Source organism: Procambarus clarkii, chromosome 66 (genome assembly GCF_040958095.1).
Source record: "Procambarus clarkii isolate CNS0578487 chromosome 66, FALCON_Pclarkii_2.0, whole genome shotgun sequence".
Taxonomy (NCBI): domain Eukaryota; kingdom Metazoa; phylum Arthropoda; class Malacostraca; order Decapoda; family Cambaridae; genus Procambarus; species Procambarus clarkii.
This window is the reverse complement of record NC_091215.1, coordinates 17,213,878-17,232,548: the sequence shown is the minus strand read 5'-3', so window position 1 is coordinate 17,232,548 and position 18,671 is coordinate 17,213,878. Positions and strand designations below refer to the sequence as shown.

Below are 18,671 nucleotides of genomic sequence, written 5' to 3'. Positions count from 1 at the left end.
AGTTCAGTACCCCCTACAACACGGTGGAGATCAGGGAAAATGGCAGGGGGGACAAATGAGAGGCAACTGACCAGCGGGAGGACACCGGACAGATGAGTATGAGACCTGACGACTTCAGGTTCAACCTTGACAACGAGCGAACGTTTGGACACCTCTTCCTCCTGGGAGCCGCTTGATCAGGTTCTGTTTTCGCGTTTTTGCTTTGATACTGGCGTTTGGCATCCCTATTCAATGGTCCGGTTGTACGACGCCTGGCTTGGGTCATGAGATTGTTGATAGATATTTTTTACGTGTTCTGACTGGTTTTCCCGGCGGAGTGACGGTGCTCGGCTTGGCTGAGAGATGCTGGGGGTTGGCGGGTCTTGGTGGGCTCCTGGTGTGCCCTAAGACGTGGTGGGCGGCTGGCTTCTGCTCTGCCGGAGGACACTGGATGACTTTCTCGTTTTAGTTGGGGGCAGAGTTTCTGGTTTTTCTACCCAGTGTTCTTTATGTGGAGGTGGAGTTGTAGAATGTATGTGTCTGGATCAAAGACTTGTGTTTACTTAACCCTTGTCTGGTGGATATTAGGTCACCAAAGTGGTAACCCCGGAGTTGATTCCACACCAGTGTTTACCCAGCCAGGGTGTAAACAAACCATGGCACCCGGGTTCAAGCTACCAGCACATCTTCCGTCTGACACAGCGGCATGGTTTGCACAGGTAGAGGCCTTCTTTAACACTTACACGGTAACCAAAGAGGAAGAGCAATATGCACTCACTGTGACGGAATTGCCTCCAGACACCCTTCAGGAGGTATGAGCTGTGGTTAGGACACAGTCAACCACAACCATACGCCGCCCTAAAGACTGCTCTCCTCGCTGCAGTCAAGGTATGTAGAAGCTGCCAGCATGACCACCGAAGCCGTTTTCCGAATAGGCACACAGTTGGTGGCAGTTCCGGACTCTAGCCCTATGCCTGCAATGGTAGTAGCAGTAGTCTGGGTTGGAATCGGGTGTCAAAGATGGGCTGTAGGACTTGCATTTGGGATGTTGGCGGCTCTGATGAACACTGAGGAGTTGGTTGTTCATTTGGGTCGTCATTGTCGAGTGGTCAGAGGCAAGGGTATTTCCCGACCAGAGTGAGTCGTTTGCTGCATTATGGATTCGGTCTGTTATTCTCGCCAGGCTCTCTGGTGTCACGTCGTCACTCTGGGCAAGGAGTAGCATGCGAATGTATAAGGGCAAGTGTTGTAGGAACAGTACCTGTAGCGGGTACTTGTTACATGCTCCACTTGCTGACTGTAGCAAGAGCTGCATTTGCTGAAGCATTTGGAATGGTGTCCAATCCCTGAGGCTGCAATAGCTACTATTGGTGAGGAGCAGGTCATACCTGCTTGATGGGGTTCTGGGAGTTCTTCTACTCCCCAGAACCCCATCACTTGTGAGAGTTTGGTCCACTAGGCTGTTGCTTGGAGCGGCCCGCAGGCCCACATACCCATCACAGCCCGGTTGAAAAACCACTCCTTGAAGACGCCTGGCTCCTTGAAGAAAACAATCTAGTTTTCTCTTGAAGATGTCCATGGTTGTTCCGGCAATATTTCTGATGCTCGCTGGTAGGACGTTGAACAACCGCAGACCTCTGATGTTTATAGTGTTCTCTGATTGTGCCTATGGCACAATCAGCAAGGAGTAGCCTCCTTGTAGGAGTAGCCAAGGGGCCTCGTAGCCTGGTGGATAGCGCGCGGGACTCATAATTCTGTGGCGCGGATTCGATTCCCGCACGAGGCAGAAACAAATGGGCAAAGTTTCTTTCACCCTGAATGCCCCTGTTACCTAGCAGTAAATAGGTACCTGGGAGTTAGTCAGCTGTCACGGGCTGCTTCCTGGGGGTGGAGGCCTGGTCGAGGACCGGGCCGCGGGGACACTAAAGCCCCGAAATCATCTCAAGATAATCTCAAGAAGATGGCACCTCTGCTCTTCACTGGTACTATTCTGCATTTACTTCCATATGCATTTTTCTTTCATTTTCTTCCACATTGCCACCTTGAATGATTCACTTTTATATATGTTTGATTGTACCTCCAGTTCAATCAGGTGCTTCAATTTCTGTTATCCCTCCTCTAGCATACAAGCCACATTGTACTCCACACTAAGACATGGTTGCTGCCAATGGTACTGTCATACCTACCTACGGTGATAGTTTGGCCACTCTTGACTTTGCTGACTTTGGTCGCTTCATATGGATGTTCCACGTTCCTAAAGTTAATATGCCTATTCTAGGGGTGCGACTTCTTACGCCACCACACCAACTTCTTGATGGATGTGACATGTGGTGGACTCCAGCAGGTGAGTACAGAGCAATGGCTATTCACTAGTCTTGCCCCGCATAATTTTCCTGACCTGCTGAGCCTTTTGGAGGAATTTTAGGACATCACCAAGCCACAGCCACCAAATGCCAAGTTAAGCTCAAGGTTACCATTATATTCGTACCTCCGTCCGTTCAACCTACGAGCAACCATGCCAACTGCCGCTAGAGCATGTCCAGGTGCCGAAGGACGAATTTGACAAGCTGCTAGTTGCTGGGATTATACGACGCTCTGGGAGTGCCTAGGAACTCCACTGCATATGGTTCCGAAGACAACTCCAGTAGAATGGCATCCCTGTGGGAGCTACAGAGTGCTGAATGTTCACACCCTGCCAGACTGTTACCCAATCCCTCACATTCAGGACTTTTCTAACATGCTGCATGGTGCAACAACATTCTTGAAAATAGATTAGGTGCGAGCATTTCACCAAATCCCAGTGGAGCCAGCTGACATATCCAAAACTGCAATTACAACACCTTTTAGCTTGCTTGAATTTATTAGGATGCTCTTTGGTCTCGGTAATGCAGCGCAGACACTTCAACACCTCATTGATCAGGTCGTCACCCTTCTGCTATGCTTACATTGATGACCTCTTAATAGTGAATCGCTCTTCGGCTGACCATCGGAACAATCTTCGTATACTTTTTGCTCGCCTCCGCGTTTATGGCCTGCAGATTAATCTAGAAAAATGTATTTTCGAGGTGCCCAAGCTCAAATTCTTGGGACACCGAGTGTTCTCCACAGGTATTCTGCCACTGGAGAAGATCGAGGCTATCTGAGAGTTTGCGACACCCACCATAACTAAGAAGCTTCAAGAACTTCTGGGTGTGGTTAATTTTTACAATAGGGTAATCCCACATTGTTCTGACACCCTGAAACCTTTATGTGACTTCCTGTGTGGGCATAAGCAGGCATCCAAGGTACTTCTGCCATAGTCACCAGAAACATAGGTAGCGTTCACCAATCTTAAGCAGGAGCTAGCTCAACTCACTCTCCTCACCCATCCAGTGTTCGATGCGCCAACTACCTCTTAACGGATACCTCCAACATTGCTATATGAGCGGTACTCCATTAATTTATCGACGACATCTGGCAACGCCTTGCTTTCTTATCAGCAAGCTTAATGCTGTCAAAGACAAAATACAGCACATTTGACAGAGAACTCCTTGCTATATATGCAGCCATTCGACAATTCAGGCATTTTCTCGAGAGACGTAAACTGCTACGTCCTCATCGATCACAAACCACTGGCTGACGCTCTTGCAGCAAAACAAGATTCCCACTTGCCGTAAGTCACTCGACATTTGAGCTACCAGTTCACACTCACATCAGGTACATGAAGGGGACTGAGAATGTCGTGGCCGATGCCCTCTCTCAACCTGGCTTGTGTGCACTTTTTCCAGAGACGACCCACATCGATTACATAGAAAATGCTAGATCCCGGCAACATGACCTGGTGTCATGGCAATAGTGTCCTGGCTGCCCTGCGACGGTCGTAGAGACGAGCCCCTCCCATTCGTGGGGGGCGGCTCTCGCGGCGTGCAAAAGGTCGGTGATCCACCCGACCCGTCTTGAAATCCATTGCATTCAATTGCAATTGCACACCTCTTCCTCAGCACTTCGGTTCGTCGATGTACCTGTGCCTAATTCTAAGGATACTATCACACGTGACATGTCCCTCATTGTCATCCTACGGCCATATATTCCTAAGACCAATTGGCGGAGGATTTTCATGGTTCTCCATTCCTTGGCTCACCAGGGCTTCCGAGCTACACTGCACCTCCTGACCAAACGGATGATATGGCCAGGAATCAACACTGATGTTTTAAGCTGGGCTCGCAACTGCCTCCAATGTTAGCAGTCAAATATACATCAACAAACACACAGACGCCTCTTCAGAACTTTCCGTTACCATCGGCAAGATCTGAATTGGTCTATGTGGATATCGTCGGTCCATTTCCTCGATATGGTGGGTGTTCCAGTGGTTGTCTCGATCGATCGGGTGAAAGCAGCACATTTCGATGCCATGCCAGCAGTGGCGGCCCCAGCTGCTGCTGTGGAGGAGATCTAGTACCCACACCAACAAACTGAGTTCCCCACCATCAGCGGACACTCTTCCTGAAGATGTACCTCCTCATTTCTTTCATCTACTGGTACCATCTCCAGACCCGAACATTGCAGCGCCTGCTGATGACGGCATAGACGACAGCGACGGCGACGTCAACATGGAGGGTCGCACGGCACGCACCGTGCACTGTCTGATTCCTGGACTCTTGGTACCTCGTCGTCTAGAGAGCGGCGGGGGTGGGGGGGGGGAGGATTAGGAGTACCATAGGGACATCAGTACCCCCCTCCCCCCCCTCCAACACAGCGGAGATCAGGGAAAATGACAGAGGGGCAAATGAGAGGCAACCGACCAGAGGGAGGACAACAGGAAAAATTAATCGATTTCTTAGTGGCCCCATTGACCGCGAGGAGGTATACCAACAGTCTGCTGAGTGTGTGGACTCGCCTAATTGTGCTTGCGGGGGTCCACCTTCAGCTATTTAGTCCCGCCTCACAACTGTCAGTATACTTGGCTGTATTATAGCCAATTGGGCTCTATTAGAGCCTATTGGGCTTTAATATATCTTCATTTGAAACAGTGTATGGAGTCTGCCGCCACCACAGCACTTCCTAGTGCATTCCATTTGTTAACTACCCTATCACAAACAAATTTCTTTCTAATGTCTATGTAAACTCTACACCAGGGGAAGGAGCGCTCTACACCAGGGGAAGGAGCGCTCTACACCAGGAGAAGGAGCGCTCTACACCAGGAGAAGGAGCGCTCTACACCAGGAGAAGGAGCGCTCTACACCGGGAGAAGGAGCGCTCTACACCAGGAGAAGGAGCGCTCTACACCAGGAGAAGGAGCGCTCTACACCGGGAGAAGGAGCGCTCTACACCAGGAGAAGGAGCGCTCTACACCAGGAGAAGGAGCGCTCTACACCAGGAGAAGGAGCGCTCTACACCGGGAGAAGGAGCGCTCTACACCGGGAGAAGGAGCGCTCTACACCAGGAGAAGGAGCGCTCTACACCAGGAGAAGGAGCGCTCTACACCAGGAGAAGGAGCGCTCTACACCAGGAGAACGAGCGCTCTACACCAGGAGAAGGAGCGCTCTACACCAGGGGAAGGAGCGCTCTACACCAGGAGAAGGAGCGCTCTACACCAGGAGAAGGAGCGCTCTACACCAGGAGAAGGAGCGCTCTACACCAGGAGAAGGAGCGCTCTACACCAGGAGAAGGAGCGCTCTACACCAGGAGAAGGAGCGCTCTACACCAGGAGAAAGAGCGCTCTACACCAGGAGAAGGAGCGCTCTACACCAGGAGAAGGAGCGCTCTACACCAGGAGAAGGAGCGCTCTACACCAGGAGAAGGAGCGCTCTACACCAGGGGAAGGAGCGCTCTACACCAGGAGAAGGAGCGCTCTACACCAGGAGAAGGAGCGCTCTACACCAGGAGAAGGAGCGCTCTACACCAGGGGAAGGAGCGCTCTACACCAGGAGAAGGAGCGCTCTACACCAGGAGAAGGAGCGCTCTACACCAGGGGAAGGAGCGCTCTACACCAGGAGAAGGAGCGCTCTACACCAGGAGAAGGAGCGCTCTACACCAGGGGAAGGAGCGCTCTACACCAGGAGAAGGAGCGCTCTACACCAGGGGAAGGAGCGCTCTACACCAGGAGAAGGAGCGCTCTACACCAGGGGAAGGAGCGCTCTACACCAGGGGAAGGAGCGCTCTACACCAGGAGAAGGAGCGCTCTACACCAGGGGAAGGAGCGCTCTACACCAGGGGAAGGAGTGCTCTACACCAGGGGAAGGAGCGCTCTACACCAGGAGAAGGAGCGCTCTACACCAGGGGAAGGAGCGCTCTACACCAGGGGAAGGAGCGCTCTACACCAGGAGAAGGAGCGCTCTACACCAGGAGAAGGAGCGCTCTACACCAGGGGAAGGAGCGCTCTACACCAGGGGAAGGAGCGCTCTACACCAGGAGAAGGAGCGCTCTACACCAGGGGAAGGAGTGCTCTACACCAGGGGAAGGAGCTTATGGTACCGGTGGTTATGTTATCTCTGATGGTTTCCTGTGTAGCCACGTGGTGTTAGTCCTGTGTAGCCACGTGGTGTTAGTCCTGTGTAGCCACGTGGTGTTAGTCCTGTGTAGCCACGTGGTGTTGGTCCTGTGTAGCCACGTGGTGTTGGTCCTGTGTAGCCACGTGGTGTTGGTCCTGTGTAGCCACGTGGTGTTAGTCCTGTGTAGCCACGTGGTGTTAGTCCTGTGTAGCCACGTGGTGTTAGTCCTGTGTAACCACGTGGTGTTAGTCCTGTGTAGCCACGTGGTGTTAGTCCTGTGTAGCCACGTGGTGTTAGTCCTGTGTAGCCACGTGGTGTTAGTCCTGTGTAGCCACGTGGTGTTAGTCCTGTGTAGCCACGTGGTGTTAGTCCTGTGTAGCCACGTGGTGTTAGTCCTGTGTAGCCACGTGGTGTTAGTCCTGTGTAGCCACGTGGTGTTAGTCCTGTGTAGCCACGTGGTGTTAGTCCTGTGTAGCCACGTGGTGTTAGTCCTGTGTAGCCACGTGGTGTTGGTCCTGTGTAGCCACGTGGTGTTAGTCCTGTGTAGCCACGTGGTGTTAGTCCTGTGTAGCCACGTGGTGTTAGTCCTGTGTAGCCACGTGGTGTTAGTCCTGTGTAGCCACGTGGTGTTAGTCCTGTGTAGCCACGTGGTGTTAGTCCTGTGTAGCCACGTGGTGTTGGTCCTGTGTAGCCACGTGGTGTTAGTCCTGTGTAGCCACGTGGTGTTAGTCCTGTGTAGCCACGTGGTGTTAGTCCTGTGTAGCCACGTGGTGTTAGTCCTGTGTAGCCACGTGGTGTTAGTCCTGTGTAGCCACGTGGTGTTAGTCCTGTGTAGCCACGTGGTGTTAGTCCTGTGTAGCCACGTGGTGTTAGTCCTCCTAAGTGCCTGTCTGTACACATCTTGTGTTATATTAATACAAGGTAATGTTCATGCAGTGTGTATGTTCTTTTGTTCCTTTTTGTCACGTTGATACATATAAATAATACATTATATGTATTCTGCTTTAAATCAAATAATGAAAGTTTACATTGTTTAAGCTTTTACAACGACATTTAAAAACTTACAACCCGTCCTCGATTTAAGTCCATTCCATCCAGCGGTCGACCCCACAGACGCATTCATAAATTTTTACATGCTGTTCATTCAAAACGAGAATTTTCTCAAATATATATTAATATTATAATACATTAGCATATTGTGTATATATAGGCATAGGATAGGTTAGGTTAGGTGTTTAGGTTCTGTTGGCAATTATTTGTATTTGTAGTACGTGGGTGAAGCATTTATATCATTGTGATTCGAACAAAATTCGTCAGTGAAGCACTTGTTCCGGATATGTCCGAACGTCAGCAGTTGTGAGTCGTGTGTAAACCGCTTTTCATTCATAAACAGGGGGTTTGGCGGGTGCATGGAATCACTTTTGTATCTTTGTTTGGAGGATGGGCTGCATTTACAGCGTTGTGGTTCGAACAAAATTCGTCAGTGAAGCACTTGTTCCGGAAGAGTTCGGACGTCATCAGATGTCAGTCGTGTGTAAACCGGTTTTCATTCATAAACAGGGGGTTTGGCGGGTGCATGGAATCACTTTTGGGTCTGTTTGGAGGATGGGCTGGTTTATGAATTTACACACGACTCACAACTGATGACATTCGAACACTTCCGGAACAAGTGCTTCACTGACGAATTTTGTTCGAACCACAACGCTGTAAATGCAGCCCATCCTCCAAACAAAGATACAAAAGTGATTCCATGCACCCGCCAAACCCCCTGTTTATGAATGAAAAGCGGTTTACACACGACTCACAACTGCTGACGTTCGGACATATCCGGAACAAGTGCTTCACTGACGAATTTTGTTCGAACCACAATGATATAAATGCTTCACCCACGTACTACAAATACAAATAATCGCCAACAGAACCTCAACATCTAACCTAATCTATGCCTAACTATACATTGAATTTGTATGTATAATAATATTATTATTTATATATGTGAACAAACCAATTTGCAATACACAGTATGTTAACGTTGATGAATGCGTCTGGGGAGGACGGCCGCTGCTTTAAACAGCCTAGTATGAGGACGGGTTGAATAAACAAGGGGGTGGGGGGCTGGCAGCTGGATTAGCGACATTTGGCCTTTGTTGGCGAAGACGGGCTGGCGGCTGCATTGGGTACTAGGCTGTCGTTGCTCATATTCGACCAGGTTCGACATCAGGTAGGTTCAACTGCACTTAAATATTTTTTTACATAAAGGAGTAAAAAGCCATGAAAACATCACTAATCTTACAGCAAACTCGTGGTCATCATACAGCCACAAGAACAAGCTGCTATAGAATATTCTTTGTGTGATTGAATAAGTTCCAGTTTTACTGAAGACAAATATTGTATTATTCGTCACAGTTTAACACAGTGAACAATAACAGTAAATCAGTCGGATAACTTATTATATAGCATTAGAGAAGGCTGCAGGGGGCGGCCTATGGCAGCCCACACATCAGCAGCCTAACAAAAGTTATTGGATTTCAACGGAAAATTGAGTTCTTAATTGGAGGTTGTTTCCCCGGCCCTCCCTCTGTGTGGTCTGGAAAGCCAATTACATTTACTCACAGAACACCAAACGTCGGACAAGTCACTTCTAAATTAGTTTTTCCCTTTGAGTAAACCCCAATTTTTTAACAATTTCTCACCGTTTGTTATGTGAAGGAAGACGAGGCAAGAGAACAATGTATTGTGGGAGGTGACAGCTTCCCTCCGGCCTCCAGACACCGCTGTGGTCTGGCCGAGGCTGGGTGTGGTGTGGCCGAGGCTGGGTGTGGTGTGGCCGAGGCTGGGTGTGGTCTGGCCGAGGCTGGGTGTGGTGTGGCCGAGGCTGGGTGTGGTGTGGCCGAGGTTGGGTGTGGTGTGGCCGAGGCTGGGTGTGGTGTGGCCGAGGCTGGGTGTGGTGTGGCCGAGGCTGGGTGTGGTGTGGCCGAGGCTGGGTGTGGTGTGGCCGAGGCTGGGTGTGGTGTGGCCGAGGCTGGGTGTGGTGTGGCCGAGGCTGGGTGTGGTGTGGCCGAGGCTGGGTGTGGTGTGGTCGAGGCTGGGTGTGGTGTGGCCGAGGCTGGGTGTGGTCTGGTCGAGGCTGGGTGTGGTCTGGCCGAGGCTGGGTGTGGTCTGGCCGAGGCTGGGTGTGGTCTGGTCGAGACTGGGTGTGGTCTGGCCGAGGCTGGGCGTGGTCTGGTCGAGGTTGGGTGTAGTTGGGTCGAGGCTGGGTGTGGTCTGGTCGAGGCTGGGTGTGGTCTGGTCGAGGCTGGGTGTGGTCTGGTCGAGGCTGGGTGTGGTCGAGGCTGGGTGTGGTCTGGTCGAGGCTGGGTGTGGCCGAGGCTGGGTATGGTCTGGTCGAGGCTGGGTGTGGTCTGACCGAGGCTGGGTGTGGTCTGGCCGAGGCTGGGTGTGGTCTGGTCGAGGCTGGGTGTGGTCTGGTCGAGGCTGGGTGTGGTCTGGTCGAGGCTGGGTGTGGTCTGGTCGAGGCTGGGTGTGGTCTGGTCGAGGCTGGGTGTGGTCTGGTCGAGGCTGGGTGTGGTCTGGTCGAGGCTAGGTGTGGTCTGGTCGAGGCTAGGTGGAGTTGGGTCGAGGCTGGGTGTGGTCTGGTCGAGGCTGGGTGTGGTCTGGTCGAGGCTGGGTATGGTCTGGTCGAGGCTGGGTGTGGTCTGGTCGAGGCTAGGTGTGGTCTGGCCGAGGCTGGGTGTGGTCTGGCCGAGGCTGGGTGTGGTCTGGCCGAGGCTGGGTGTGGTCTGGTCGAGGCTGGGTGTGGTCTGGTCGAGGCTAGGTGTAGTTGGGTCGAGGCTGGGTGTGGTCTGGTCGAGGCTGGGTGTGGTCTGGTCGAGGCTGGGTGTGGTCTGGTCGAGGCTGGGTGTGATCTGGTCGAGGCTTGGTGTGGTCTGGTCGAGGCTGGGTGTGGTCTGGTCGAGGCTTGGAATGGTCTGGCCGAGGCTGGGTGTGGCCTGGTCGAGGCTGGGTGTGGTCTGGTCGAGGCTGGGTGTGGTCTGGTCGAGGCTGGGTGCGGTCTGGTCGAGGCTGGGTGTGGTCTGGCCGAGGCTGGGTGTGGTCTGGTCGAGGCTGGGTGCGGTCTGGGTGTGGTCTGGTCGAGGCTTGGAATGGTCTGGTCGAGGCTTGGAATGGTCTGGCCGAGGCTGGGTGTGGTCTGGCCGAAGCTGGGCGTGGTCTGGCCGAGGCTGGGCGTGGTCTAGCCGAGGCTGGGCGTGGTCTGGCCGAGGCTGGGCGTGGTCTGGCCGAAGCTGGGCGTGGTCTGGCCGAGGCTGGGCGTGGTCTGGCCGAGGCTGGGTGTGGTCTGGCCGAGGCTGGGTGTGGTCTGGCCGAGGCTGGGCGTGGTCTGGCCGAGGCTGGGCGTGGTCTGGCCGAGGCTGGGTGTGGTCTGGCCGAGGCTGGGCGTGGTCTGGCCGAAGCTGGGCGTGGTCTGGCCGAGGCTGGGCGTGGTCTGGCCGAGGCTGGGTGTGGTCTGGGAAAGGGGTCTCGTATCCTCCTGGTGGAGTGACTCTGGAGGGGCCGAACCATTAACTTCACACTCACCGGTGTGAACATTACCAGCCAGACTGAGGCCAGGAAAGTTGCGCTGGTTGTACATGAATGCCTTTCACCTCTCGTGGGAATGAGATCTTGGTCCCTGAATATTTGACCAAGACTCAGGTAAGCCCCATCATCACCTCTGTAAACATTGCTTGTAATTCACACCGCTTCCAGTGGGAATTAAGATTATTAGACTTCGTTATGTCATTAGCGCGCGAGGAGGCAGTGTAGTGTAAACAAGTGGTAAACAGATGGTATTTTCCTAACTCAAACAATGTGGGGTTTATTATTCTACACATTTCTAATGTCTTTCAGAGGTTGTCTCGTAGATAGTGGTCAGGGCGGTGTCCATCACTTTCACTACGGATTCTGCAACTCTTCTGCTCAACTGTTGTTGACATTCCGAATCTCCATGGATATTTGTATCCAGGACCGATTCTTGCTATTACTGATTCTCTCCTGCGGCCACCTCCTCTTCGTCCATAATGATAGAGATTGCCAGCTGCAACCATGTTGTACATCGTACAGCTTCACTGAGTTGTGCTTCTATCCTCCTTTCCTCAGTTACCTTGTCACGGTGATGTTGCCTGACAATACCTCGAACTTGAAGAGTCTTGGGTATGAAGTATTCAGTATGGTTTCCTTCAGCGCCTTCAGCAGCCAGCACATCTGCTCGTTCATTTCTACAGATTCCAACATGGGAGAGGATCCACAGAAATTTGACGACTCTTCCCTGGTTGGTTAGTACCCTCACAGCTCTAAGATTTTCTGTCCGGTTTTTGTTAAGGCTTTGTAGCGCTGATTTTGAATCGCTGCAGATCACTGCGTCATTAGTGTTTCGTTCAAGGAATCTTAACGCCATAACAATGGTACTTAGCTCTGCGTGCGCTGAAGAGGCATAGTTCTCAATACGTGCTTTCCATGTTGTGCTGTATGCTCTAGCATACATCTCACGTATGTGGTGTATAACGTTCCATGCTGATATTGCATTAACATACATGAAAGCTGTTCATATTGACAACTTGGGTTACCTGCTGCCATTGTTATTGTATGACCGAGCAGCTTAAGGTTTACTGGTGTCCACAACTGGCCAAACACTCTAATGCTAGAAAGTGGTCGCGGCTCGCGATATTGACATAACGTCCCGTTTTCTGTTCGTAGGTCCTCTGGTAGGTTAGGATAAGGCACTTTACTTCGACAGTTTCTTGACGTTGGGAACGCTCGCGAGAGCGGGCTGCAACTCGTCCTCCAACTAGACCTTTCTCTGCTGTTTCTTCCTCTCCCTGAGCACTATCTTTATTGTGTAGTGGCACTGGAGATCTTTACTTATGTTACGGTCCCGTCCTCTTTCACGCCTCTTCCCAGCGTCACTGTTTGCGGAGTGTTGGAGAATAGTGAGTGTTTAGGAGCTGTTGGGCCTAGCAACCACTCAGCTCTCAAACATGGCGGAGGGCAGCTGTCATCCAGGGCGTCTCTCACGCCTGCAGGAACGAAGGCAAGGGTCAGGGTGCCAGGATGAGGCAAGGCTCAGGGGTGCCAGGATGAGGCAAGGCTCAGGGTGCCAGGATGAGGCAAGGCTCAGGGGTGCCAGGATGAGGCAAGGCTCAGGGTGCCAGGATGAGGCAAGGCTCAGGGTGCCAGGATGAGGCAAGGCTCGGGGGGACCAGGATGAGGCAAGGCTCGGGGTGCCACCAGCATGAGGCAAGGCTCGGGGTGCCAGGATGAGGCAAGGCTCAGGGTGCCAGGATGAGGCAAGGCTCAGGGTGCCAGGATGAGGCAAGGCTCGGGGGTGCCAGGATGAGGCAAGGCTCGGGGGTGCCAGGATGAGGCAAGGCTCGGGGTGCCGCCAGGATGAGGCAAGGCTCGGGGTGCCGCCAGCATGAGGCAAGGCTCGGGGTGCCACCAGCATGAGGCAAGGCTCGGGGTGCCACCAGGATGAGGCAAGGCTCGGGGTGCCACCAGGATGAGGCAAGGCTCGGGGTGCCACCAGGATGAGGCAAGGCTCGGGGTGCCACCAGGATGAGGCAAGGCTCGGGGTGCCACCAGCATGAGGCAAGGCTCGGGGTGCCACCAGCATGAGGCAAGGCTCGGGGTGCCACCAGCATGAGGCAAGGCTCGGGGTGCCACCAGGATGAGGCAAGGCTCGGGGTGCCACCAGGATGAGGCAAGGCTCGGGGTGCCACCAGGATGAGGCAAGGCTCGGGGTGCCACCAGGATGAGGCAAGGCTCGGGGGTGCCACCAGGATGAGGCAAGGCTCGGGGGTGCCACCAGGATGAGGCAAGGCTCGGGGGTGCCACCAGGATGAGGCAAGGCTCGGGGGTGCCACCAGGATGAGGCAAGGCTCGGGGGTGCCACCAGGATGAGGCAAGGCTCGGGGGTGCCACCAGGATGAGGCAAGGCTCGGGGGTGCCACCAGGATGAGGCAAGGCTCGGGGGTGCCACCAGGATGAGGCAAGGCTCGGGGGTGCCACCAGGATGAGGCAAGGCTCGGGGGTGCCACCAGGATGAGGCAAGGCTCGGGGGTGCCACCAGGATGAGGCAAGGCTCGGGGGTGCCACCAGGATGAGGCAAGGCTCGGGGGTGCCACCAGGATGAGGCAAGGCTCGGGGGTGCCACCAGGATGAGGCAAGGCTCGGGGGTGCCACCAGGATGAGGCAAGGCTCGGGGGTGCCACCAGGATGAGGCAAGGCTCGGGGGTGCCACCAGGATGAGGCAAGGCTCGGGGGTGCCACCAGGATGAGGCAAGGCTCGGGGGTGCCACCAGGATGAGGCAAGGCTCGGGGGTGCCACCAGGATGAGGCAAGGCTCGGGGGTGCCACCAGGATGAGGCAAGGCTCGGGGGTGCCACCAGGATGAGGCAAGGCTCGGGGGTGCCACCAGGATGAGGCAAGGCTCGGGGGTGCCACCAGGATGAGGCAAGGCTCGGGGGTGCCACCAGGATGAGGCAAGGCTCGGGGGTGCCACCAGGATGAGGCAAGGCTCGGGGGTGCCACCAGGATGAGGCAAGGCTCGGGGGTGCCACCAGGATGAGGCAAGGCTCGGGGGTGCCACCAGGATGAGGCAAGGCTCGGGGGTGCCACCAGGATGAGGCAAGGCTCGGGGGTGCCACCAGGATGAGGCAAGGCTCGGGGGTGCCACCAGGATGAGGCAAGGCTCGGGGGTGCCACCAGGATGAGGCAAGGCTCGGGGGTGCCACCAGGATGAGGCAAGGCTCGGGGGTGCCACCAGGATGAGGCAAGGCTCGGGGGTGCCACCAGGATGAGGCAAGGCTCGGGGGTGCCACCAGGATGAGGCAAGGCTCGGGGGTGCCACCAGGATGAGGCAAGGCTCGGGGGTGCCACCAGGATGAGGCAAGGCTCGGGGGTGCCACCAGGATGAGGCAAGGCTCGGGGGTGCCACCAGGATGAGGCAAGGCTCGGGGGTGCCACCAGGATGAGGCAAGGCTCGGGGGTGCCACCAGGATGAGGCAAGGCTCGGGGGTGCCACCAGGATGAGGCAAGGCTCGGGGGTGCCACCAGGATGAGGCAAGGCTCGGGGGTGCCACCAGGATGAGGCAAGGCTCGGGGGTGCCACCAGGATGAGGCAAGGCTCGGGGGTGCCACCAGGATGAGGCAAGGCTCGGGGGTGCCACCAGGATGAGGCAAGGCTCGGGGGTGCCACCAGGATGAGGCAAGGCTCGGGGGTGCCACCAGGATGAGGCAAGGCTCGGGGGTGCCACCAGGATGAGGCAAGGCTCGGGGGTGCCACCAGGATGAGGCAAGGCTCGGGGGTGCCACCAGGATGAGGCAAGGCTCGGGGGTGCCACCAGGATGAGGCAAGGCTCGGGGGTGCCACCAGGATGAGGCAAGGCTCGGGGGTGCCACCAGGATGAGGCAAGGCTCGGGGGTGCCACCAGGATGAGGCAAGGCTCGGGGGTGCCACCAGGATGAGGCAAGGCTCGGGGGTGCCACCAGGATGAGGCAAGGCTCGGGGGTGCCACCAGGATGAGGCAAGGCTCGGGGGTGCCAGGATGTGAGACATCACTCCCTGAACGAGTGGCCCGGCACCCTGAGGTCACGTGACATGATACGGAAAATTGTTCACTTATATAATATAAGTTTATATACATAGATCACTAGAAAAATTAAACCACGTGTTTAATAGCAATCATTAACTGAGGACCCACGTGGTGTATGATTAGCTGAGGACCCACGTGGTTTATGATTAGCTGAGGACCCACGTGGTTTATGATTAGCTGAGGACCCACGTTGTTTATGATTAGCTGAGGACCCACGTTGTTTATGATTAGCTGAGGACCCACGTGGTTTATAGTTATCTTTAGTTGAGGATCTACGTGGTTTATATGTATCTATAGCTGACCCACGTGGTTTATATTTATCTTTAGCTGAGAACCCACGTAGTTTCTGGTGATGTATGGAACAACACTCACGAGGCCGCCGCCTCCAACATCAGGGACATACAAAACTCACCAATCATAACGTCATAGGCGTCTTGAACAAAAACGTAAGAATATCCTCAATTACGCTTCCCGTAGAGGAATACTAATATCTAAAACACTATGTAATTAAAAATATCTTCATCACTAAAAGAGTTAGCTGAGGACCCCCGTGGGTCTTCGCTGTTAGTTAAGACACACAAGTGGTTGTGAAGATGAAAGGAAAATTGCCAGTAGATAATTAGTTTTCTAAAATCCGTTAAGGCGGCTGAAGCCAGCTGGTGGTCTCACGAACCCCCGTGGAGCCGACGCCGGCCGCTCGGATCAAAACATTGGCCGGTGACGACGCGTGTCCTTTAGCCCTCAGAACCTGAGGGCTAAATCTATACTAACAGAACTACTTGTGACTCGTTATAGTTAAATAAAGGTGGAAGACTGTTTGTAATAACAGACTGAGAAACAATAGTTTGATATTACTAAAGTAAGGAGAAGCGGTGACCAAGTGGGCAGGCAAGTGTCATCACATGAAGTGTCAAGCGGGCAAGTGTCATCACATGAAGTGTCAAGCGAGCAAGTGTCATCACATGAAGTGTCAAGCGGGCAAGTGTTATCACATGAAGTGTCAAGCGAGCAAGTGTCATCACATCAAGTGTCAAGCGGGCAAGTGTCATCACATCAAGTGTCAAGCGGGCAAGTGTCATCACATCAAGTGTCAAGCAGGCAAGTGTCATCACATGAAGTGTCAAGCGAGCAAGTGTCATCACATGAAGTGTCAAGCGGGCAAGTGTCATCAACAATCAAGTTATCATTGCTCCAGTCAACTAAAGTGGTTAACATTTGGTGGTTAACATTTCATCACATGATATTTAATCAAACAACTAACCCCATTATATATAGGATATATCATCGAGCCCACAACGGTTACTTTACCAATAAACAAAGAATATTTGTAGTTAGTAAATCAACTTGTTATAAACTAATTAATAATATTTGATTAATCATTATCATTAAATTGATACAGGTTAGCTAAATTTCGTATCGGTGCCTTATTGCACTTAATAATCACTATTCATTATAAGATTGTAATAAAAATTACACCCACAGGAATGTGGAAGCAGCACTCACCGTGTTCCAGCACCTCGCCAGTCCATTGACGCTAGGCTACATCAAGATGGCTACAAGACCAAAATCGCTACAATAAAATTGTTTTTACCGCTACAAAATCAGGTAAGCTATATATTTTTCTTTTAGTTTTTAGTTAATATAAACCTTTTTCTTAAGTTTGTTTTGTCTAAAGTTGTGGAGAAGTTCTTAAAATTCATTTTGAAATGAGAGGGGACAGCGAGGCTTCCCATTGGCTTGGAACTGTTGCCTAAGACGTTTCAGAGGAAAGGTGTACATTCATTAGCTTCCAAATTGAGAAGAAATTCGTTGATATGCACAGATTTGTTTTTCTCTGATGTGTACAGAGTCTGGCTTTTGTGAGAGCTGAGGACATTGTGACGACACAAGCAAGCAGTTTTGCAAACCTTTGAGAGGTACAGTCTTACCTGGGACGCGGTCGGGTCAAGATACCTGCTCCGCACCTTCCCCCCCCCTCCCCCCATGCTGGGTACTGAGATGGAGACTCAGTCACCAGTAGAACTGGCTACTTCCCACGGAGATATTAACATGGACTCTGAAAGCAGCCAGTCAGACGAGGAGGGCGTGTTTCAAGAAGTTCTGACAAGGAATAAGAAGAAACGAAGAAGACAGGATGCAAGGCGTAGTGTGGACAGTAATACACTTAACGGAAACGATAAAAGAATGAAGAACGACGCCGAGACTGATGCAGACAAACGGACGGAACGATGTCAGGAAGGTGAGGATCAGCGGAGATGGAGGCTTCTCTTCCCTGCCTCATGCACGCTGGCCTATCATCAGAAGCTGCTGTGGACCGTCAAACTCGGAAGAGAACACCGCAAGTTCGAGCCCCTGCTGAAGGAAGGTGTAAACAGACCTTACTTAACGGTAGGTTCTATGGAGGCAGTGGAGTATCTTACCCAGCAAGGATACGATGGAATTCTTATGGAAATACCGGAGGGGAACGAGAAGCTGACGAAGGTAATTATCTATAAATACCCTCAGATTCTGGACCCCGAGTTTATACTCGACGACCAACGATTTGTGTGGGCCAAGCGTCACCTTATTAAAGGTGAAGCTAGGAGTCAGGTGGTGGCTCTAGTGAGAGGTGACGTACCCGAAAAAGTGTTCATCACCGGGGCTGGCTACAGGCATGTAGCAAAGTATGTGGAAGAGCCCATAATATGCCTGAAATGCTGCAGATGGGGGCATAAATCCTGGAGATGTCAAAATGATCCACGATGTCGTTTCTGCGGAAAGTCTCACCTCTCTACTGTGTGTAGAAACAGACTGAATCTGGGTGAGAAAATAGTTCCCAGATGCTGCAACTGTGGAGGTGTTCACAATGCGAGCTCGGCTGTGTGTAGCAAGAGGCCGAGTATGGCTGTTCTCCGGCCGGTGAATGTTACAGAGCAAGCAAGAGCTCTTACCCAGACACCGGGAGCACAGCAAAACAGTCTGCCCCAAACAGTGCCAGTGAACCGGACGAATGCGTGGGTAAAGGAGTCACCTTTACTTAGGCAGGCTCCAGCAACAAGCAGCCACGCCACCACTCAGGACTCCGGCAGTGACAGTGTAACGGTGAGTGAAGTGGCTACTGTGGCTCAGAGAGAGGGTCATAATAATATGGTCAAGGAAGTGTGGGCTGAACTTAAAAAAGTTGGTGAGTTCCTCCAAAATCTGGGGCAGAGAATCGAGTCCATCGAGGCTAAATTAAACGTTCAGGAGGTCAAGGAAAATCACAAAACGGTGAAGGATAGTCAGGATATAGTGGTTGAGGACAAAAATGAAATATTGAGTGATGAAATGAAGGAAAGTGAAGTGTGTGTGAATGATGGTAGTCGTAGTGAAAGGAAGAACCCTATAATTACACATAAAATGAAGGAATCATTTGGGCCAATAATGGACATCTCAGGGCTGAAAAAATCTCTTGAGAATCGCAATGTCGCTTTTACTGGTGAACTTGGGAGGAGGTGGGAGATGTTATACAAGGTATGGCTATCATTTAGTGAACTTATTGGGGATGACTTAGGCAATGAATTGATTAATAATGGATCACCCTAGACTGAAAGTGTTGTCATGGAATGTTAAT

The 18,671-nt window shown here is 52.7% G+C and overlaps 1 long non-coding RNA gene across 1 annotated transcript; it reads left to right on the top strand.

Moving 5' to 3' along the window:
* The first annotated feature begins 8,533 nt into the window (after positions 1 to 8,533).
* Positions 8,534 to 17,009, top strand: LOC138355120 (uncharacterized). Its single transcript, XR_011223839.1, has 3 exons — positions 8,534 to 8,670; positions 16,562 to 16,684; positions 16,927 to 17,009. It is a non-coding gene; the product is annotated as an uncharacterized lncRNA (long non-coding RNA).
* The last annotated feature ends 1,662 nt before the right edge of the window (positions 17,010 to 18,671 follow it).